This window comes from Bufo bufo, chromosome 4 (genome assembly GCF_905171765.1).
Source record: "Bufo bufo chromosome 4, aBufBuf1.1, whole genome shotgun sequence".
NCBI classification, from domain to species: Eukaryota; Metazoa; Chordata; class Amphibia; order Anura; family Bufonidae; genus Bufo; species Bufo bufo.
The window spans coordinates 626,199,304-626,223,981 of NC_053392.1; the positions used below are offsets into that span (position 1 = coordinate 626,199,304).

General features: G+C 46.1%; 1 protein-coding gene across 1 annotated transcript in view; it reads right to left on the bottom strand.

The window, feature by feature from the left end:
- DNAH8 (dynein axonemal heavy chain 8) overlaps positions 1-24,678 on the bottom strand; it is a 622,089-nt gene that overhangs the window by 137,370 nt on the left and 460,041 nt on the right. The gene's annotated exons all lie outside the window — the stretch shown is intronic.

Sequence of the window (24,678 nt, forward strand, 5' to 3'; positions counted from 1 at the left end):
CACTATGCTGACAGCTTCCCTTTGTATAAAGTATAAGGCCTAATTCACCCATCTGTGATAAGATGGTTTATCTGTGAAGAATCCGTGTTTGGTCTGCGAGTCCCTTTTTTTGCTCTCAGTGTATCATCCATGTTCCATGGATACTGCACCGCTGAAAATTAATCTCCTCTTAATGGTGTATGAAACACGGATGGCATCTGTGCTGCGTCCGTATTGTTCACAGTGCAATAGAGTACGATGGGCATAAAAGACCCATAAACACAGACAAAATGGGTCCCGCTTCTGTTGTAAAACTACGGCCTCACGGACTGTGCTAAAACACTGATGTGTTAAAATGAATGGGTACATGAGTTATCCATGAAGAACACGTACAGCACAAGTCCATGATTCACTGACGTGTGAACAAGGCCGGCGTCAGCCCCCAGCATACCTCGGGCCCACAGATCCTGCGGAGGCCCACAGCACAGCTGCCAGAAGCAATGAGCACTTCCGCCAATACAGATGGAAGCGCTGCAGTCCTGTCACTCACTGCTCAGCTCCTCTTCTCCATCAGGCTGGCGGTGCTCTGAATGTTGGAGCAGACTTCTCCCTGCTCCAACATTCAGCCTGCAGGCACGGATCGCGCTGCTGGCCTGTGTGGGCGGAGCCTGCAGCCCGGTAATCTGCATTAGCCCCGCCCACATAGTGCTGTGGAGCGATCTGTGCCTGCAAGGAAGAGAGGACTGTGAGCTTCAGGAACTAGACCACACATTGGGTCTTGCAATTCGCAAAGTCACGCATTTGGCAAATCCTGTTTGTTGATACGCTTCTCAAGATAGTTGATTTACAAATCAGTGGGCAGCAGATACAGTCATTGCCACATTTGAAAGTCCCAAATGGTTTTCGATCTAACCAGCACTTGTGAATGCCCCTTAATTATGTTGGTAGGACTAAGCGTGAGCTTAGGCGGAGGGTAGGAGATCACATTGGGGATATCAACCATCAGCGTGATAAACCCATTTCACGACCATGTCTCGGAATCTCACAATGGAGACTATAAGACTAGAAGTAATCCGCAGGTCTCCTAGAGGTGGTGATTGGGACAGGAGGATTCTCTGTAAGTAGGCGCAGTGGATACACCGCCGGGCCTCAATGAACAGATCTCTTTTGCCTGTTTTCACTTTTTTTGTCAATCTGTTAATCATATGTCCCTTTACTTTATGTACACGTGTCAACCTGTCTCTTCATTGGACCATAAATGGTCATGTATGTACGACTGAACCAACAGGGGACCCACAATTAATGACATTTTTTCCATTACCTTGTGTTTACTTATCTTCCCCTTATGTACCCCAGCTGGAATCATCGTGGCAACCCCCTTCCTATATCTGTTGGGCACTCCAGTATCTCCACCACCCAGTCCCCATTTTTGTTTGAATATGATTTTGTATTTACATGAGGAACGCAAGTGATACAATACCGGAACTTAGCTTGCGTTACACCTTACTATCCGACGGTGCGTTCCACCAAGCAGATATGTGTTTCCCCTGCCGGAAGTAGTGTCAATCCCGGCAACAGCGCTTTATTCAAAGCGCTGTAAGAGATAGCCCATATGTAGTAGTGACTGCAGCGCGTCACCTGGGCATCTATCACTTTATACTATAACTTATTTTCACTGCACACCAGTACATTATATATAACTATGGAACACATTTGCGTTCCACACACCTGGAAGTTAGGCGGATCTACAGGCTCCGCCCGCTATAATACGCCCCCATGAGCGGGAACATCAATCTCAAACAATTCAGGTATAGATGAGGCCAGCGCTGGACCTGCTGTTGCGCCTTATTCATCTTGGTTGCCACTATCTACACCTTATCTGCTGTATTTTGTCCCCTGAGGAACCGATGACTTTCTTCAACGGGGAAACGCATCGGGACCAGTAACTTCAAATTCTAGGACATTTTCAGGGTCACTTAGGGTTTAGCTACCGATAAGTGGGGTCGCCCCTTTCCATCTTGAACCAGTGGGTGTATTATCAGAAAAAAACACAGGGACCTTGAGTAAGACCCTCGTGGTCCACACTACCCTCGTATGGTACCACCTATGCATATGTGCCCAGGAAATGCCTCAGTATCTGTTTTCATATCTGGCCACATTTTAATTGTGGGCACAGTTTAGATTATATGTTTGTCATATTTTGTGGGGGTATCTATAATTTGTGATTTTTATCATGTCATATTAACCACTTCCCATCTGGGCCCTTTGCCCCCTTCCTGACCAGGCCAAATTTTGCAAAACTGACATATCTCACTTTATGTGGTAATAACTTTGGAACGCCTTTATTTATCCAAGTCATTCAGAGATTGTTTTCTCGTGACACATTGTACTTCATGATAGTCATAAATTTGAGTCAAAATAATTTCACCTTTTATTTATGAAAAAATCCCAAATTTACCCAAAAATTTGAAAAATTCGCAATTTTCTAAATTTCAATTTCTCTGCTTTTAAAACAGAAAGTGATACCTCATAAAATATTTATTATTTAACATTCCCCATATGTCTACTTTATGTTGGCATCATTTTGGAAATGTTATTTTATTTTTTTAGGACGTTAGAAGGCTTAGAAGTTTAGAAGCAATTCTTCAAATTTTTAAGAAAATTGCCAAAACCCACTTTATAAGGACCAGTTCAGGTCTGAAGTCACTTTGTGGGGCCTACATAGTGGATACCCCCATAAATGACCCCATTGTAGAAACTACACCCCTCAAGGTATTCAAAACCGATTTTACAAACTTTGTTAACCCTTTAGGCGTTCCACAAGAATTAAAGGAAAATGGAGATCAAATTTTTAAATTTCACTTTTTTGGCAGATTTTCCATTTTAATCAATTTTTTTCTTTAACACATCGATGGTTAACAGCCAAACAAAACTCAATATTTATTACCCAGATTCTGCGGTTTACAGAAACACCCCACATGTGGTCGTAAACTGCTGTACGGGCACACAGCAGGGCGCAGAAGAAAAGGAACTCCACATGGTTTTTAGATGCCATGTCCCATTTGAAGCCCCCTGATGCACCCTTACAGTAGAAACTCCCAAGAAGTGACCCCATTTTGGAAACTAGGGGATAAGGTGCCAGTTTTATTAGTACTATTTTTGGGTACATATGATTTTTTGATCATTCATTATAACACTTTATGGGGCAAGGTGACCAAAAAATTGGTTGTTTTAGCACAGTTTCTATTTATTTATTTTTACAGCGTTCACCTGAGGGGTTCAGTCAAGTGACATTTTTATAGAGCAGATTGTTACGGACGTGGCGATACCTAATATGTATAATTTTTCTCATTTATTAAAGTTTTACACAATAATAGCATTTTTGAAACCAAAAAATTATGTTTTAATGTGTCCATGTTCTGAGAGCTATAGTTTTTTTATTTTTTGAGAGATTTTCTTATGTAGGGGCTCATTTTTTGCGGGATGAGGTGACGGTTTTATTGGTACCATTTTGTGGGACATACGCATTTTTGATCACTTGGTGTTGCACCTTTTGTGATGCAAGGTGACAAAAATTGCTTGTTTTGACACAGTTTTTTTTATTTTTTTTTTACGGTGTTCACCCGAGGGGTTAGGTCATGTGATATTTTTATAGAGCTGGTTTTTACGGACGCGGCAATACTAAATATGTCTATTTTATTTTATTTTTTCTATTTTTAATTTTTTTTTTATTCCTTACTTGGGATTTTTTTTTTTTTTACATGTGAAACTTTTTTTTATTTTATGTTTTCAACCCTTTATTTCTTTATTTTTTTATTTTACACTTTTCGTCCCCCATAAGGTCATACAAGACCTCTGGGGGACATTTACTTCACTTTTTTTTTTTTTTTACACTGTTGATTTCTCCTGTAACTGGGGCTGACATAGTAGCCCCAGTTACAGGACAAATACACCCCTATAGAGGCTGTACAGCAGCAATCCTGCGCTGTACAGCCTCACAGCAGGGCTGATCGAGGTCTCTGAGAGACCTCACACAGCCCCTGCACTCTCCGGTCACGGCGGTCACATGACCGCCGGGCCGGAACAGGAAGCGCACAGCGCTTCCTGCTCTGCAGACACAGCGCTCGGTGAGCGCTGTGTCTGCAGCGATCGTGAAGGCAGGGACACCTGGGCACTGTCCCTGCCTTGTCTTAGGGTTGCCCTGCTGTCACTGACAGCGGGCAACCCGATCAGCAGCTGCACGATTAGCGTGCAGCTGCTATTTCTGACAGGACGTTTTAAAACGTGCTGTCAGAAATAGACGTGCACCCATAGGACGTTTATATCCTATGGGCGGACGTGAGGCGGTTAAAGGTCATGTTTTAGAGGGTTTTTTCTCTGTAAGTGTAATTGATTATCCCTCTTCCAAATATGCTTTCTGTGAGTATATCTATGGAGGGGACACTTCATTACTATGGAGGGGGCACAGTGGACTTTATTACTATGGAGGGGGCACAGAGGGCTTTATTACTATGGAGGGGGCACAGAGGGCTTTATTACTATGGAGGGGGCACAGAGGACTTTATTACTATGGAGGGGGACAGAGGACTTTATTACTATGGAGGGGGCACAGAGGGCTTTATTACTATGAAGGGGGCACAGAGGACTTTATTACTATGGAGGGGGCACAGAGGACTTTATTACTATGGAGGGGGCACAGAGGACTTTATTACTATGGAGGGGGCACAGAGGACTTTATTACTATGGAGGGGGCACAGAGGACTTTATTACTATGGAGGGGGCACAGAGGACTTTATTACTATGGAGGGGGCACAGAGGACTTTATTACTATGGAGGGGGCACAGAGGACTTTATTACTATGGAGGGGCAAAGAGGACTTTATTACTATGGAGGGGGCACAGAGGACTTTATTACTATGGAGGGGGCACAGTGGACTTTATTACTATGGAGGGGACACAGAGGACTTTATTACTATGGAGGGGACACAGTGGACTTTATTACTATGGAGGGGACACAGTGGACTTTATTACTATGGAGGGGACACAGTGGACTTTATTACTATGGAGGGGACACAGAGGACTTTATTACTATGGAGGGGACACAGAGGGCTTTATTACTATGGAGGGGCACAGAGGACTTTATTACTATGGAGGGGGCACAGAGGACTTTATTACTATGGAGGGGGCACAGAGGGCTTTATTACTATGGAGGGGGCACAAAGGACTTTATTACTATGGAGGGGCACAGAGGACTTTATTACTATGGAGGGGGCACAGAGGACTTTATTACTATGAAGGGGGCACAGAGGGCTTTATTACTATGGAGGGGGCACAGATGGCTTTATTACTATGGAGGGGGCACAGAGGGCTTTATTACTATGGAGGGGGCACAGAGAACTTTATTACTATGGAGGGGGCACAGAGGGCTTTATTACTATGGAGGGGGCACAGAGGGCTTTATTACTATGGAGGGGGCACAGAGGGCTTTATTACTATGGAGGGGGCACAGAGGGCTTTATTACTATGGAGGGGGCATAGTGGACTTTATTACTATGGAGGGGGCACAGAGGGCTTTATTAGTATGGAGGGGGCACAAAGGACTTTATTACTATGGAGTGGACTTTATTACTATTACTTTACTATTACTTTATTACTATGGAGTGGACTTTATTACTATAGAGGGGGCACAGAGGGCTTTATTACTATGGAGGGGGCACAGTGGACTTTATTACTATGGAGGGGGCACAGAGGACTATTACTATGGAGGGGGCACAGAGGACTATTACTATGGAGGGGGCACAGAGGACTATTACTATGGAGGGGCACAGAGGACTTTATTACTATGGAGGGGGCACAGAGGTCTTTATTACTATGGAAAGGGCACAGTGGACTTTATTACTATGGATGGGGCACAGAGGTCTTTATTACTATGGAGGGGGCACAGAGGTCTTTATTACTATGGAGGGGGCACAGAGGACTTTATTACTATGGAGGGGGCACAGTGGACTTTATTACTATAGAGGGGGCACAGTGGACTTTATTAGTATGGAGGGGGCACAGTGGACTTTATTACTATGGAGGGGGCACAGTGGACTGTATTACTATGGAGAGGGCACAGAGGGCTTTATTACTATGGAAGGGCACAGAGGACTTTATTACTATGGAGGGGGCACAGAGGACTTTATTACTATGGAGGGGGCACAGAGGGCTTTATTACTATGGAAGGGCACAGAGGACTTTATTACTATGGAGGGGGCACAGAGGACTTTATTACTATGGAGGGGGCACAGAGGGCTTTATTACTATGGAGGGGGCACAGAGCACTTTATTACTATGGAGGGGGCAAAGAGGACTTTATTAGTATGGAGGGGGCACAGAGAGCTTTATTACTATGGAGGGGGCACAGAGGACTTTATTACTATGGAGGGGGCACAGAGGTCTTTATTACTATGGAGGGGGCACAAAGGACTTTATTACTATGGAGGGGTCACAGAGGGCTTTATTACTATGGAGGGGGCACAGAGGGCTTTATTACTATGGAGGGGGCACAGAGGACTTTATTACTATGGAGGGGGCACAGAGGACTTTATTACTATGGAGGGGGCACAGAGGACTTTATTACTATGGAGGGGGCACAGTGGACTTTATTACTATGGAGGGGGCACAGAGGACTTTATTACTATGGAGGGGGCACAGAGGACTTTATTACTATGGAGGGGGCACAGTGGACTTTATTACTATGGAGGGGGCACAGAGGACTTTATTACTATGGAGGGGGGCACAGAGGTCTTTATTACTATGGAGCGGGCACACAGGACTTTATTACTATGGAGGGGGCACAGAGGACTTTATTACTATGGAGGGGCACAGAGGGCTTTATTACAATGGAGGGGGCACAGATGACTTTATTACTATGGAGGGGGCACAGAGGACTTTATTACTATGGAGGGGGCACAGAGGGCTTTATTACTATGGAGGTGGCACAGAGGTCTTTATTACTATGGATGGGGCAGAGAGGGCATTACTAATGTGAAGGGGGCACAATGGGCATTTCTACTATGGAGGGGGCACAGAGGGCATTTCTCCTATGGAGGGGGCACAGAGGGCATTACTACTCTGGAGGGGGCACAGAGGGCATTACTAATGTGAAGGGGGCACAATCGGCATTACTACAATGAAGGGGGCACAGTGGGCATTATTACTGTGAAGGGGGCACAGTGGGCATTATTACTATGAAGGGGGCACAATGGGTACTACTGTGAGGGGGCACACATCTGTACAAAACTACTGTGAAGGTTGTACAATGAGGGCAATACTACTGTGAAGGGGTACAATTTTTTTTAAAGTTTGGGGGGGGGGGGCAGAGAAAGGACCCGCCCCGGGTGCCAAACACCGTAGGCACGCCACTGAAGCAGGGAACTATTTGGTCCCCGCTCCATCATTGAGCCGCCAGTGCTCCACAGCAGCAGCACAATGTCCTCACACATGGTCCTGCCGATCTGTGTAGGAGCTAGGAGCGGGGCAGGCTGGGAATCCGCCTCTGCTCCTCCTGCACAGCAGCGCCATGTGTCACAGTATCCTGCTGATGGGGAGCGCAGATCAAGGGAGGAGCCAGGGGACTGAGGCCAGGAGGATTTATTGTTTGTTTTTTTTCACTTCCTGTGAAGGGGGCACTGGGAACATATCTTGGCATATCCACTGTCAGAGGGCACATATCTTGGCATATCAACTGTGAAGGGGGCACATATTTTGGGATATCTACTGTGAAGGGGCCACATATTTTGGGATATCTACTGTGAAGGGGGCATACGGTAAATCTTAGCATATGTACTGTGAAGGGGCACATATCTTGGCATATCTACTGTGAGGGGGCACATATTTTGGGATATCTACTGTGTAGGGGGCATATCTTGGCATATCTACTGTGAGGGGGCACATATCTGTGAGTAGACCTGAGGGACTGAAACACTGGGTAGAACATAAAGGTAGGCACATAAGGAATGATTCACATATATCCGCTCTGTAGCCTGCTCTGTGTAAGGTATTTCATCTATAATACATGCAGTTTCATTGCTGTAAGCGCCGTGCAAAATGCCACAAGGGGGCCCACTGAGACTTTATTGCCCAAGGGCCCACATGAACCTGGAGCCGGCCCTGTGTGTGAATGAGGCGTAAAGTGGGTAGTACTGGTCTTTAAAATCCACAGCAATGTATATACATATTGTAAGAAGGAACAAGGAGCCGTCATTGACGGAAGATACGTGTCACCGAAGTTCCTGGCCTCGGTGAGGTAAGAACCGGATTTTTTCCTGAAGTGTCAGTTCTGTAGTGCAGTCTGACACTTCAGCTCTCAGAATGGCTGTAAAGCCAATCCGGGCCGGTTCTTATTGGGAGCAGCCAAAGAGCAGGGTGGGTGGCTGTTCCCCACGGTTCCAGGCCGGGTTTTGGCTGGGATATAAAAACCCAGCCAGCAAGTTCAGCTGTGTGGATTATCCTCCATCTGCTAGTGGAGTGCTGGCAGTCTGAGTGTTGGAGCTTGAGTGTTTGGGCCTGGACTAGGCCTGCTACATTGCTGGTGGACAAAAGCACATGGACTACTGTTTCCTTCAAGGACTTATGTGCTGCAGCCTGGTGTGAACAAACACCAGACTCAAGGTGACTGTTTTTCCTAAAATTGTTATTTTGTCACTTTACGTCTGTGTGAATAAAACACTGCACTATTTAAGTTAAAGACGTTGTCATTGCCTCTGTACTGCGTCCGCAAGCCTGTCTACCAGAGCAAATCCCCACAATATATACAGTACAGTGCAGGATTAAGCCGCCCGCTGACGGTTTCAGCACTTCTGTCTCCTGTGTTCACACATACTGTGCCCAGAGCTCAATGGACATTACTGCCACACTATGGCTGCCAGTGGTGTCTGCCAGAACGTCGCTAGTAGGAGGCTGCTGCGTGAACAGAACCGTAAGGGGGTATTCCCATGTGTGGATTTGCCGCCACAGATTTGCGTACATTGTACAGTAACAGCTTAGTTGATGATTTTTAGAAATTTCATCCACATTCTACAGGAAAAAAAATACACTCACACTGCAAGTTTTCAATCTGCCACATGTCAATTTACACTGTGGGTATTACCCATGGCTTATAACCTTTGCAAAACAATTTGCGGACAAGAATAGGCAGTTCCATGGGGGGTGCCGGCCGGGTGTATTGCGGATGCGCAATACACCACGGACGTGTGAATGGACCCTTAAATAGATATTCTGCAGCAGCCTCTCTACCTGGACACAAACCCCAACAGAGCACATACAGCCCCATAGTGGAAAGGTGTAGTGTAAACATATATAATTCTAACATAATCACGTCCTGTTTAACCTTTGAGGGATAGACCATAAAAATGTAAAACTAATTTTTTTTTATATAATTTAACCCCATGACGTACCGGTACGGCATGTTTCCTGAGTCCTTAACCACCTCCGGACCGCTGTACGCACAGACGCGTCCTGGAGGTGGTTGATTCATTCCGAGTGGACGCGCCGGCGCGTCCTCTCGCGATGGCCGAGATTTCCTGTGAACGCGCGCACACAGGCGCGCGCGCTCACAGGAACGGACGGTAAGAGAGTTGATCTCCAGACTGCCAGCGGCGATCGTTCGCTGGCAGGCTGGAGATGTGTTTTTTTTTAACCCCTAACAGGTATATTAGACGCTGTTTTGATAACAGCGTCTAATATACCTGCTTCCTGGTCCTCTGGTGGTCCCTTTTGTTTGGATCGACCACCAGAGGACACAGGTAGCTCAGTAAAGTAGCACCAAGCACCACTACACTACACTACACCCCCCCCCCCCCCCCGTCACTTATTAACCCCTTATTAGCCCCTGATCACCCCTGATTACCCCATATAGACTCCCTGATTACCCCCCTGTCATTGATCACCCCCCTGTCATTGATCACCCCCCTGTCATTGATCACCCCCCTGTCATTGATCACCCCCCTGTCAAGCTCCATTCAGACGTCCGCATGATTTTTACGGATCCACTGATAGATGGATCGGATCCGCAAAACGCATCCGGACGTCTGAATGAAGCCTTACAGGGGCGTGATCAATGACTGTGGTGATCACCCCATATAGACTCCCTGATCACCCCCCTGTCATTGATTACCCCCCTGTCATTGATTACCCCCCTGTAAAGCTCCATTCAGACGTCCGCATGATTTTTACGGATCCACTGATAGATGGATCGGATCCGCAAAACGCATCCGGACGTCTGAATGAAGCCTTACAGGGGCATGATCAATGACTGTGGTGATCACCCCATATAGACTCCCTGATCACCCCCCTGTAAAGCTCCATTCAGATGTCCGCATGATTTTTACGGATGCACTGATAGATGGATCGGATCCGCAAAACGCATCCGGACGTCTGAATGAAGCCTTACAGGGGCATGATCAATGACTGTGGTGATCACCCCATATAGACTCCCTGATCACCCCCCTGTCATTGATTACCCCCCTGTCATTGATTACCCCCCTGTAAAGCTCCATTCAGACGTCCGCATGATTTTTACGGATCCACTGATAGATGGATCGGATCCGCAAAACGCATCCGGACGTCTGAATGAAGCCTTACAGGGGCATGATCAATGACTGTGGTGATCACCCCATATAGACTCCCTGATCACCCCCCTGTAAAGCTCCATTCAGATGTCCGCATGATTTTTACGGATGCACTGATAGATGGATCGGATCCGCAAAACGCATACGGACGTCTGAATGAAGCCTTACAGGGGCGTGATCAATGACTGTGGTTATCACCCCATATAGACTCCCTGATCACCCCCCTGTCATTGATTACCCCCCTGTAAAGCTCCATTCAGACGTCCGCATGATTTTTACGGATGCACTGATAGATGGATCGGACTCCCTGATCACCCCCCTGTCATTGATCACCCCCCTGTCATTGATCACCCCCCTGTCATTGATCACCCCCCTGTCATTGATCACCCCCCTTGTCATTGATCACCCCCCTTGTCATTGATCACCCCCCTTGTCATTGATCACCCCCCTTGTCATTGATCACCCCCCTGTCATTGATCACCCCCCTGTCATTGATCACCCCCCTGTCATTGATCACCCCCCTGTCATTGATCACCCCCCTGTCATTGATCACCCTCTGTAAGGCTCCATTCAGACATTTTTTTGGCCCAAGTTAGCGGAATTATTATTTTTTTTTCTTACAAAGTCTCATATTCCACTAACTTGTGTCAAAAAATTAAATCTCACATGAACTCACCATACCCCTCACGGAATCCAAATGCGTAAAATTTTTTAGACATTTATATTCCAGACTTCTTCTCACGCTTTAGGGCCCCTAGAATGCCAGGGCAGTATAAATACCCCACATGTGACCCCATTTCGGAAAGAAGACACCCCCAGGTATTCCGTGAGGGGCATATTGAGTCCATGAAAGATTGAAATTTTTGTCCCAAGTTAGCGGAACGGGAGACTTTGTGAGAAAAAAATAAAAAATATCAATTTCCGCTAACTTGTGCCAAAAAAAAAAAATTTCTATGAACTCGCCATGCCCCTCATTGAATACCTTGGGGTGTCTTCTTTCCGAAATGGGGTCACATGTGGGGTATTTATACTGCCCTGGCATTCTAGGGGCCCCAAAGCGTGAGAAGAAGTCTGGTATCCAAATGTCTAAAAATGCCCTCCTAAAAGGAATTTGGGCACCTTTGCGCATCTAGGCTACAAAAAAGTGTCACACATCTGGTATCGCCGTACTCAGGAGAAGTTGGGGAATGTGTTTTGGGGTGTCATTTTACATATACCCATGCTGGGTGAGAGAAATATCTTGGTCAAATGCCAACTTTGTATAAAAAAATGGGAAAAGTTGTCTTTTGTCAAGATATTTCTCTCACCCAGCAAGGGTATATGTAAAATGACACCCCAAAACACATTCCCCAACTTCTCCTGAATACGGCGATACCACATGTGTGACACTTTTTTGCAGCCTAGGTGGGCAAAGGGGCCCATATTCCAAAGAGCACCTTTAGGATTTCACAGGTCATTTACCTACTTACCACACATTAGGGCCCCTGGAAAATGCCAGGGCAGTATAACTACCCCACAAGTGACCCCATTTTGGAAAGAAGACACCCCAAGGTATTCCGTGAGGGGCATGGCGAGTTCCTAGAATATTTTATTTTTTGTCACAAGTTAGTGGAAAATGCTGATTTTTTTTTTTTTTTTTCATACAAAGTCTCATATTCCACTAACTTGTGACAAAAAATAAAAACTTCCATGAACTCACTATGCCCATCAGCGAATACCTTGGGGTCTCTTCTTTCCAAAATGGGGTCACTTGTGGGGTAGTTATACTGCCCTGGCATTCTAGGGTCCCAAATGTGTGGTAAGGAGTTTGAAATCAAATTCTGTAAAAAATGACCTGTGAAATCCGAAAGGTGCTCTTTGGAATATGGGCCCCTTTGCCCACCTAGGCTGCAAAAAAGTGTCACACATCTGGTATCTCTGTATTCAGGAGAAGTTGGGGAATGTGTTTTGGGGTGTCATTTTACATATACCCATGCTGGGTGAGAGAAATATCTTGGCAAAAGACAACTTTTCCCATTTTTTTATACAAAGTTGGCATTTGACCAAGATATTTATCTCACCCAGCATGGGTATATGTAAAAAGACACCCCAAAACACATTCCTCAACTTCTCCTGAATACAGAGATACCAGATGTGTGACACTTTTTTGCAGCCTAGGTGGGCAAAGGGGCCCATATTCCAAAGAGCACCTTTCGGATTTCACAGGTCATTTTTTACAGAATTTGATTTCAAAATCCTTACCACACATTTGGGCCCCTAGAATGCCAGGGCAGTATAACCACCCCACAAGTGACCCCATTTTGGAAAGAAGAGACCCCAAGGTATTTCGTGATGGGCATAGTGAGTTCATAGAAGTTTTTATTTTTTGTCACAAGTTAGTGGAATATGAGACTTTGTATAAAAAAAAAAAATCATCATTTTCCGCTAACTTGTGACAAAAAATAAAAAGTTCTATGAACTCACTATGCCCATCAGCGAATACCTTAGGGTGTGTACTTTCCAAAATGGGGTCATTTGTGGGGTGTTTGTACTGTCTGGGCATTGTAGAACCTCAGGAAACATGACAGGTGCTCAGAAAGTCAGAGCTGCTTCAAAAAGCGGAAATTCACATTTTTGTACCATAGTTTGTAAACGCTATAACTTTTACCCAAACCATTTTTTTTTTTTACCCAAACATTATTTTTTTATCAAAGACATGTAGAACAATAAATTTAGAGCAAAATTTATATATGGATGTCGTTTTTTTTGCAAAATTTTACAACTGAAAGTGAAAAATGTCATTTTTTTGCAAAAAAAATCGTTAAATTTCGATTAATAACAAAAAAAGTTAAAATGTCAGCAGCAATGAAATACCACCAAATGAAAGCTCTATTAGTGAGAAGAAAAGGAGGTAAAATTCATTTGGGTGGTAAGTTGCATGACCGAGCAATAAACGGTGAAAGTAGTGTAGGTCAGAAGTGTAAAAAGTGGCCTGGTCATTAAGGGTGTTTAAGCACTGGGGGCTGAGGTGGTTAAGGACCCATGATGTACCGGTACGTCATGGGTTTAGAAATGCGATTGCGGCGCCGCGGGGGTTAATTGGAACAGGATGCCCGCTGAAATCATTCAGCGGGCATCCTGTCACACACCACCAATCACAGTACAAACATTTGGGAGAGGCGGTGCTGGCCGTGGTGCTGAATGCCGTTGTCCAGGGTGCTGATTGGTGCAGGGAGAGAGGCGCGAGATTCAAACTTCCAGCGCTTCTCTCTCCCCTCCTCTTCCTGTTCAGCACCTGCACCGTCCAGCACCGTCCTCACCAGGCTCCTGCGATCCCCCCCCATCGGCACCCATCACCCTCCAGGTGGGTTAGGGTCACTGAGGGAGAGGCACCGTTAGGCAGGGATAGAAGGGAAAAGTTAGTTAGAAAAAAAACATTTTATCTAAACTTATTCTTTTCTAGCTTTGAGACCCTAGATCCCCCCAGTGACCCATTTGTGAATCTGATGGTGGAGCAGACGAACCTGTATGCCCAACAGTTGGTTGCTCAGCACCCGGGCTCCTTTTTGGCTAGACCCGGTGGCTGGACGCCCGGTCAGTGTAGCCGAGATGAGGACATTTTGGGGCCTTGTGCTGCACATTGGTCTAGTGCAAAAACCCAGTGTCAGGCAATACTGGAGTGGGGACGTCCTCTACCAGACCCCACTCTACAGTATGGTCATGACACGTCCCCGGTTTAAGGCCATCCGGAAATGTCTGCATTATTCAGATAATGCAGCATGTCCCCCCCGAAGTGATCCTGCCTATGACCGGCTGTATAAGATACGGCCGGTCATCGATCACTTCGGGGCCAAATTTGTACAGGCCTACGTACCTGGAAGGGAGGTCGCGGTTGATGAGTCACTCGTTGCGTTCAAGGGGAGACTCAGTTTCCGCCAATACATTCCCACTAAGCGGGCGAGGTATGGCCCTCAGGGTACACTTACAAATTTCGTGTGTCCGAGGGGCGAGATTCCCGTATTCAACCCCCAGAATGTCCCCCCACTCTGGGTGTTAGCGGGAAACTCGTGTGGGACCTTAGGCACCCACTGCTAGATAAGGGTTACCACTTGTACGTGGATAACTTTTATACTAGCATTCCCTTGTTCAGGTCCCTTGCCGCCAGATCCACGTTCGCTTGTGGGACCGTGCGGAAAAATCAGCACGGCCTCCCTGCTTACCCCCTCCAGGTACCTATCCCCAGGGGTGAGACCCGTGCCCTTACCAGTGGAAACCTGTTGCTGGTCAGGTATAAGGACAAGAGGGATGTCCTTGCACTGTCCACAATCCACGGTAACAGCACCACCCCCGTCTCTATGCGAGGTACCGTGGCAACGGTCCTCAAGCCCGATTGTATCGTCGACTACAATCGGTATATGGGAGGAGTTGATCTCTCTGATCAAGTCCTCAAGCCATATAACGCCATGCGCAAAACCCGGGCATGGTACAAAAAAGTTGCGGTCTACTTGGTGCAGGTTGCCATGTACAACTCTTTTGTGCTGTCCCAGAGCGCTGGCAGCACAGGGACATTCCTCCAGTTCTATGAGGCAGTCCTCAAGGCCCTGATCTTTTCGGACCGGGAAAGAGCAGGCCGGAGTACCTCGGGAACTGGAGGCGCCCGGATCGTCCCTGGCCAACACTTTCCAGGTGTGGTCCCCCATACTGGAAAGAAGGGACGAACCCAAAAAAAGTGCACAAAAGGGGATACGGAAGGACACCACCACTCAGTGTGACACTTGCCCCGATCATCCGGGCCTCTGCGTTATCGATTGCTTCAGGGAGTATCACACTTCCATGGAGTACTACATTTTTATAATCCCCAACAGTCCCCTAGAGAACATAAAAAACTATGTCTCTCAGACTTTGGAGACACAGAAACAATTTTTTTCCCCCAAAAATATTAGTTTTAGTGCAGGCATCCTCAAACTGCGGCCCTCCAGATGTTGTAAAACTATAACTCCCAGCATGCCCAGACAACCTACAGCCATCAGCAGGGCATGGTGGGAATTGTAGTTTTACAACATCTGGAGGGCCGCAGTTTGAGGATGCCTGCTTAGTGTCTCCAAATTGTGAGAGCCATACATATTGTAGCCATACATATCCGTAAAAATCTTCTCTATAAAAATAACATGTACCCCCCCCCCCCAGATGAACAGCGTTAAAAAAAAAAAATGTGTAAAAAAAAAGCAATTTTTTGTCATCTAACATCACAAAAAGTGTAATAGCGAGCAATCAAAATGTCATATGCACCCCCAATTAGTGCCAATAAAACCGCCATCTCATCCCGCTAAATGAGCCCTTATATTAGATGCAGTGTCCCCCCTCAACCTCCCATCAGCCCTTGCTATTTTCTGACCCCACTTTTCCTTGTACCATAGTAATCTATGTATTGTATGTAAATGAGGCTGTTGGCAGTTTGAAACCAGGTGCGCATGCCGAGTAAAGTCAGTTGACTCCCAAACTGTGTGTCGTCCAGTTACTGGGGAAATTGTCTCTTAGATATTGACCTGCTTCTTCAATACAAGGGGATTTAAGTGAAGATATTGAGGGTATACTGTGAAGCTCCGCAACAATTGGTGGCAAGCGGCGGGATACAAGCCTTGCAGCACAGCAAAGCAGCATTTCTTTGAAACAGCTATTCGGATATACCGGAGTTCGAGAATATGTGCAGTCATTCGAACGAACGGTGAATGGAGACGAATTATGCAACATTGAAACGAACTACGTTAAAGGAATTATTGGAAGCAAGGGGAAGAATAGCCAGCAACAAAACCAAAGCTACTCTTGTGGCCGAACTCATGGAGGGGGACAGAGCGACCACTGCGGCAACTCCACAGGAGACAGAGCCAACAGAATTTACAAGAGAGCTCAATAGCAGGTTAGCTTTTTACCCAAACACCCCCTCCGTGGAGACACTAGAAAGACTGATAGCAGATGTACACGAGTACATTGTAGCTAAGCAAAACGCTATTCAGCGAGTCGGGGAAGGAGCCCCAGCGCCCACCAGCACTACCCAGGGAAAAGCTAAGATTCCCTACCAAGCTTTTAAAAATTACACAGAAGGAGAAAGTGATATTGACGAATACCTACAGGATTTCGAAAGGTTGTGCCAGCTACACGACATCAGCCCAGCCGACCAAGTACCCCTGCTGGCAGGTAGATTGTCAGGCCGCGCCGCAGAGGCATACCGAACCGTCCCAGACGAAGACATCAGGAATTATCCCAAAGTCAAACAAGCCATCCTAGCACGGTATGCCATTACCTCTGAGGCATACCGACTCAAATTCCGGGACATCAAGAAACAAACAAAAGACTCACACACTGAATGGGCACACCGACTACAGCGAGACGCCAAGGGGTGGATGGAAGCGGCACGGGTCACCACTATGGAAGAGATGTTCCAGTTAATAGTAATGGAGCAGTTTTTTAATGGATTAACCACAGAACTGCAAAATTGGGTACGAGATCGCAAACCCCGTACCCTACCAGAGGCAGCCAAGCTAGCTGACGAGTTCCAAGACACCAGGCGAGACCAACGCACACCAAACCGGACCACGTATGGATCTACCACCCCTCTGCCAGCAGTGACTACCTTGGCTCACCCACGACCAGCCACGAGCCACAACCAGTACCCTCCTAGGTCCAATACCCGACCACCGATCCGCTGCCACACCTGCAACCAACAGGGGCACATCCAGAGAGACTGCCCACGTAACAGACCTCGCCAGAACTGGAACCACTAGGGTCCTCCTCCCCCCAATCGGGCTGCAGTACACTGCTGCCAAAGAGAATCTGTGCTCCCAACATCCACAGTCACCTCAATAGAAGAGCCTCTGGGGATCCTACACGAGGTAAACCCCATACAAGCCGCCTCAGACAACCGCCAGGGGCACCGCCAGGTGGTACACATGGAGGGGTAGAGTATACAAGGATTACGTGACTCTGGGGCCACGTTAACCCTGGTCCAAAATCATTTGGTGCCTAAGCACACCCTCACCGGAGACTGTGTAGCTGTACGGGTGGCAGGGGGAGCAATTTACAAAGTTCCCACTGCCAAGGTGCATTTGAATTGGGGGGTAGGGCATGGAAACGTGGAGGTGGGAATTATGCAGGATTTGCCCGCTGATGTTATTTTGGGCAACGACTTGGGGGAGCTCATCTCTGCTTTTGTCCCTCAACCAACTATCCAAGAGGCCTACCCGGTTGTTACCCGGCAGCAAGCACGCACCACGGCTCCATCCAATCACTCTGAGGCTCAGGTAAACAATATGCCACACACCCCTCCTATTCTCCCCTGGGATGCCCCCCTGGAATTTGGCCCCCCTTTGAAATACATCTTGACCGTAGTGGACTACGCCACTAGATACCCAGAGGCAGTGGCGTTGACCAATGTACATGCAGAGACTATAGCGGATGCCCTTATGCGAATATTCTCCCGTATGGGATTTCCCCGGGAGATTATATCGGATAGGGGCACCCAGTTCACTGCAGAGGTCACCCACCAACTCTGGAAAGTGTGTGGGGTGAAACCGATCTTAAACTCCGCCTACCACCCCCAGTCCAACGGGCTCTGTGAACGGTTTAACGGAACACTTAAACAGATGATCTGCACGTTCATAGACACTCAAAAAGACTGGAAACGGTTTTTGCCCCACTTGCTCTTTGCCTATAGGGAAGTACCCCAAGAATCCACGGGATTCTCCCCTTTTGAATTATTGTTCAGGAGGAGAGTGAGGGGTCCCTTAGATCTTATCAGAGAACACTGGGAGGGAGGGGTAACTACGAATGGTACCCCTATTGTCCCATACGTGCTGGAGTTTAGGGAATGCTTGGAGGCTCTGACCCAGACGGTACGTACTAACCTCCAAGCGGCCCAACAACGACAGCGCAGATGGTATGATAAGGGGGCCAGGGACCGCAGCTTTCAGGTCGGGCAGAAGGTGTTAATCCTACGGCCAGTCCCTAATGACAAGCTGCAGGCCTCCTGGCAGGGCCCATACAAGGTGGTGGAGCAAATCTGCGATACCACCTATGTGATCGGCCCGTGCGCTGGAGCAGGGGGCAGACGCATGCTCCATGTGAACATGCTGAAGCCCTACTACGAGCGCATAGAAGAGGTGACCGCTATTTGTGCCTCTGCCGCAGAGGACTTCGACAATTTACCTCTCCCAAACCTCCTAGAGAAAGAGGGCCAGAAAGAGGACCTGGAAGAGGTTCAGTTAGGTGAACGGCTAAGTCCCCAGCAAAGGGCGCAGGCTCATAGTCTAATAAGGGAACACCCCGTTAGCCACCCACAGAGTAGAAACACCAGGGCAGACCCCTCTCCGCCAACATCCTTACCGCATACCTGAATCCGTAAAGGATAATATGCGCAAGGAAATAGAAGAAATGCTACAACTAGGAGTCATAGAGCACTCTGAAAGCCCTTGGGCCTCCCCAGTAGTTCTGGTGCCGAAGCGGGATGGGACTACCTGCTTCTGCGTAGACTACCGGAGGCTTAATGATAAGACCGTATCCGATGCCTACCCTATGCCCCGGATAGACGAGCTCCTGGACAAAATGGCCAAGGGCCAATACCTCACCACAATAGATCTTTGTAAGGGGTATTGGCAGATTCCCCTAGCCGAAGACGCCATCCCTAAGTCGGCATTTGTCACCCCGTTTGGCCTGTACCAGTTTAAGGTCATGCCATTCAGGATGAAAAACGCTCCGGCTACTTTTCAGAGGATGGTGGATCGGCTATTAGATGGGTTCCAGGAGTACGCTTGCGCCTATCTAGATGATATAGCGATCTTCAGCCACTCCTGGACTGAACACCTGATCCACATAGGAGCCGTATAGACCGTATTAGGGAGGCAGCATTAACTCTGAAACCCAGTAAGTGCCATATAGGGATGGCAGAAGTCCAATACCTAAAACACCGGGTAGGGAGCGGCCAACAAAAACCCGAACCGGCTAAGGTAGAGGCTGTAGCCAAATGGCCAACCCCTCGTACCAAAACTCAAGTACTGGCATTCCTAGGGACGGCAGGATACTACCGTAAATTTGTACCCAACTACAGTACCCTGGCCAAACCCCTCACCGATTTGACCCGCAAGAATCTTCCCAAGATAGTAGTCTGGACCCCAGCCTGTACTTGCCGCCCCTGATCCAACTAAACGCTTTCTCGTCCACACAGACGCTTCTATGTTTGGATTGGGGGCAGTACTGAGCCAAGTCGGAGAAGATGGCGGCAAGCATCCAGTGGCTTAATTAAGCAGAAAACTTTTACCCCGGGAAGTAAGCTACGCCGCTATAGAAAAAGAATGCCTGGTCGTTGTGTGGGCCCTTAAAAAGCTGCAGCCCTATTTGTATGGACAACCCTTTTCCTTACTCACAGATCACAACCCGTTGGTGTGGCTGAACAGGGTGTCAAGAGACAATGCCAGGCTGCTGCGCTGGAGTTTGGCGCTGCAGCCTTTTGACTTTACCATCCACTACCGCCCTGGGAAGCAAAATGGCAACGCCGACGGGTTATCCAGACAAACTGAACTGGAAAAGTGATCTGTGAGCGCTCCTCCGGACATCCCCAAGCCGATCCGTTGGGATCAGACTGTGTATGCCGGCTTGGTTCTGGGGGAGCATTGTGGCAAACATCGCCACTTATAGAATGTCTTTCTTGTCTGTACCTCTTCCCCTCCCCCCTTTTCCTGTCCCATTGTTTCCCCAGCAGGGTGTTGTCTCAGGGACACTGGGAGACCAGTTTAAACTAGCTGCAGTGTCCCCCCTCAACCTCCCATCAGCCCTTGCTATTGTCTGACCCCACCTTTCCTTGTACCATAGGCATCTATGTATTGTATGTAAATGAGGCTGTTGGCAGTTTGAAACCAGGTGCGCATGCCTAGTAAAGTCAGTTGACTCCCAAACTGTGTGTCGTCCAGTTACTGGGGAAATTGTCTCTTGGATATTGACCTGCTTCTTCAGCTACAAGGGGATTTAAGTGAAGATATTGAGGGTATACCGTGAAGCTCCGCAACACTCCCAGGCTATGGAGATACTAAAATAATTTTTTTTGGTTCCTAAAATGATAATATAGTGTAAAATCTTACAAAATTTTTAAATGTAGACATATTAGGTATCGCCGCGTCCGTAAGAATCTGCCCTATAAACATAACATTTGACCAAACCCCTCGGATGAACAGCATTAAAAATTAAACGGTGACAAAATTTCCATATATTTTTTTTTTTCAGTAATAAAGCAAGGGTTAACAGCCAAACAAAACTAAATATTTATTGCCCTGATTCTGTAGTTTGCAGAAACACCCCATATGTGTTGTCGTAAATGGCTATATAGCCACACGGCAGGGCATAGAACGAAGGGAACGCCATATGGTTTCTGGATGGCAGATTTTGATGGACTGGTTTATTTACACCATGTCCCATTAGAAGCCCCCCCCCCCCCCGATGTAGCCTAGACTAGAAACTCCAAAAAAGTGACCCCATCTAAGAAACTACACCCCTCAAGGTATTCAAAAGTTACTTTACAAACTTTGTTAACCCTTTAGGTGTTCCACAAAACTAAATAGCGAATGTAGAAACAATTTTAGAATTTACATTTTTTGTTACCTTGCCTCAAAAAAGTGTAATATAGAGCAACCAAAAATCATATTTACCCTAAAAAAACAACCACCTTATCCCGTAGTTTCCTAGATGGGGTCACTTTTATGGAGATTCTACTCTAGGGGTGCATCAGGGGGCTTGAAATGTTGTAAATAAACCAGTCCAGCAAAATCTGCCTTCCAAAAACCATATGGCGTTCCCCTTCTTCTATGTCCTGTCGTTTAGCCAAATAGTAGTTTACGACCACATATGAGGTGTTTCTGCAAACTACAGAATCAGGGCAACCCAAATTGAGTTTTGTTTGGCTGTTAATAACCCATTTTTTCCAGTAATAAAGTAAGGGTTAAAATTTAATATTTTCAAAAAAATAGAAATTCCAAAATTGTTTCTCCATCTACCATTAACTCTTGTGGAACACCTAAAGGGTTAACAAAGTTTGTAAACCCAGTTTTGAATACCTTGAGGGGTGTACTTTCTTAGATGGAGTCACTTTTTTGGAATTTCTATTCTAGGGGTGCAACGGGGGGCTTGAAATGGGACATGGTATAAACAAAACCAGTCCTGCAAAATCTGCCTTGCAAAAACCATATGGCATTCCCCTCCTTCTATGTCCTCCCGTTTGGCCAAACAGTAGTTTACGGCCACATATGGGGTGTTTCTGCAAACTCCAGAATCAGGGCAACCCATATTGAGTTTTGTTTTGCAGTTAACCCTTGCTTTGTTCCTGGAAAAAATTGATTATATTGGAAAATTTTCAAAAAAATGCAAATTCTTAAATTTTATTTGCCATGAAGTCTTGTGGAAGACCTAAAGGGTTAACAAAGTTTGTAAAATCCGTTTTGAATACCTTGAGGGGTGTAGTTTCTAAAATGGGGTCATTTTTGGATGGTTTCTATTACGTAAGCCTCACAAAGTGACTTCAGACCTGAACTGGTCCATAAAAAGTGGGATTTGGAAAATTTCAGAAAAATTTCAAAATTTGCTTCTAAACTTCTAAGCTATGTAACATCCCCAAAAAATAAAATATCATTCCCAAAATGATACAAACATGAAGTAGACATATGGGGAATGTAAAGTCATCACAATTTTTGGAGGTATTACTATGTATTACAGAAGTAGAGAAACTGAAACTTTGAAATTTGCTAATTTTTCAAAATTTTTGGTAAATTTGGTATTTTTTTTATGCAAAAAAATTTACTTTTTGGACCCAATTTTAGCAGTGTCATGAAGTACAATATGTGACGAAAAAACAATCTCCGAACGGCCTGGGCAAGTAAAAGCGTTTTAAAGTTATCAGCACTTAAAGTGACACTGGTCAGATTTGCAAAAAAATGGCCAAGTCCTTAATACACTTATACACTACTTATATCACATTTATATCATACCGCCCATCCAATCATTATTATGCCCAGACCTAATTACTGTGAACCAAAATTTATCGTAAAAGACAATGAACATAAATTAAAAAACTGCTTTTTAGGCTAACACTGTGGGGCCCATTTACTAAGACCAGTGTTTTAGACAGAGAGCCCGCAGTACCAGCAACAATGTCCCGAGTACCAGCCCCAGAGTGCCCCTAATACTGCACCCATGAAATCCTCAGTCCAAGGCACCTTGACACCAGTCAACCATCTCTCTGTGCCCATATATTCTGCATCATTTAAGCCTTGTAGCCAGCAGAATAGTGAGTGCAGCTCTGGAGTATAATACAGGATGTAACTCAGGATCAGTACAGGATAAGTAATGTATGTACACAGTGACTGCACCAGCAGAATAGTGAGTGCAGCTCTGGAGTATAATAAAGGATGTAACTCAGGATCAGTACAGAATGAGTAATGTATGTACACAGTGACTGCACCAGCAGAATAGTAAGTGCAGCTCTGGAGCATAATACAGGATGTAACTCAGGATCAGTACAGGATCAGTAATGTATGTACACAGTGACTGAACCAGCAGAATAGTGAGTGCAGCTCTGGAGTATAATACAGGATGTAACTCAGGATCAGTACAGGATAAGTAATGTAATGTATGTACACAGTGACTGCACCAGCAGAATAGTGAGTGCAGCTCTGGAGTATAATACAGGATGTAACTCAGGATCAGTACAGGATAAGTAATGTGTGTACACAGTGACTGCACCAGCAGAATAGTGAGTGCAGCTCTGGAGTATAATACAGGATGTAACTCAGGATCAGTACAGGATAAGTAATGCATGTACACAGTGACTGTACCAGCAGAATAGTGTGTGCAGCTCTGGAGCATAATACAGGATGTAACTCAGGATCAGTACAGGATAAGTAATGTGATGTACACAGTGACTGCACCAGCAGAATAGTGAGTGCAGCTCTGGAGTATAATACAGGATGTAACTGAGGATCAGTACAGGATAAGTAATGTATGTACACAGTGACTGCACCAGCAGAATAGTGAGTGCAGCTCTGGAGTATAATACAGGATGTAACTCAGGATCAGTACAGGATAAGTAATGTATGTACACAGTGACTGCACCAGCAGAATAGTGAGTGCAGCTCTGGAGCATAATACAGGATGTAACTCAGGATCAGTACAGGATAAGTAATGTAATGTACACTCTGCCCTTACCCCTGAAGACGCCGGTACACGGCGAAACATGTCGGGGGGCAGTGTGAGCCTCTAATTTTAACTCTGCATACCGCTGAAGCCTCCTACTACTGTGTTCAGTAGTCACACAGTGTCTACAAGTTGAAACTGGCAGCGCGCAGCCAGTTAGACACTAGTGTGGAATCACACAGTAGCATATAACCCTGGTCAGGCGACATCCTGACAGGGCACTCTAAACTGAGATTGAAAGGCCAGCGGACGCTGGAAGTTTTAACCATTTAGTTTATTTAGTCACTTATTTAAGTATTAGTAGCAGTATCTATTAAAAGTTATGTCTTAGTTATTGGTAGGTACAGGAACAATAGGTGTAACCTAGCCCTAATACAGGATGTAACTCAGGATCAGTACAGGATAAGTAATGTATGTACACAGTGACTGCACAGCAGAATAGTGAGTGCAGCTCTGGAGTATAATACAGGATGTAACTCAGGATCAGTACAGGATAAGTAATGTATGTACACAGTGACTGCACCAGCAGAATAGTGAGTGCAGCTCTGGAGTATAATACAGGATGTAACTCAGGATCAGTACAGGATAAGTAATGTATGTAGACAGTGACTGCACCAGCAGAATAGTGAGTGCAGCTGCTCTGGAGTATAATACAGGATGTAACTCAGGATCAGTACAGGATAAGTAATGTATGTACACAGTGACTCCACCAGCAGAATAGTGAGTGCAGCTCTGGAGTATAATACAGGATGTAACTCAGGATCAGTACAGGATAAGTAATGTATGTACACACTGACTGCACCAGCAGAATAGTGAGTGCAGCTCTGCAGTATAATACAGGATGTAACTCAGGATCAGTACAGGATAAGTAATGTATGTAC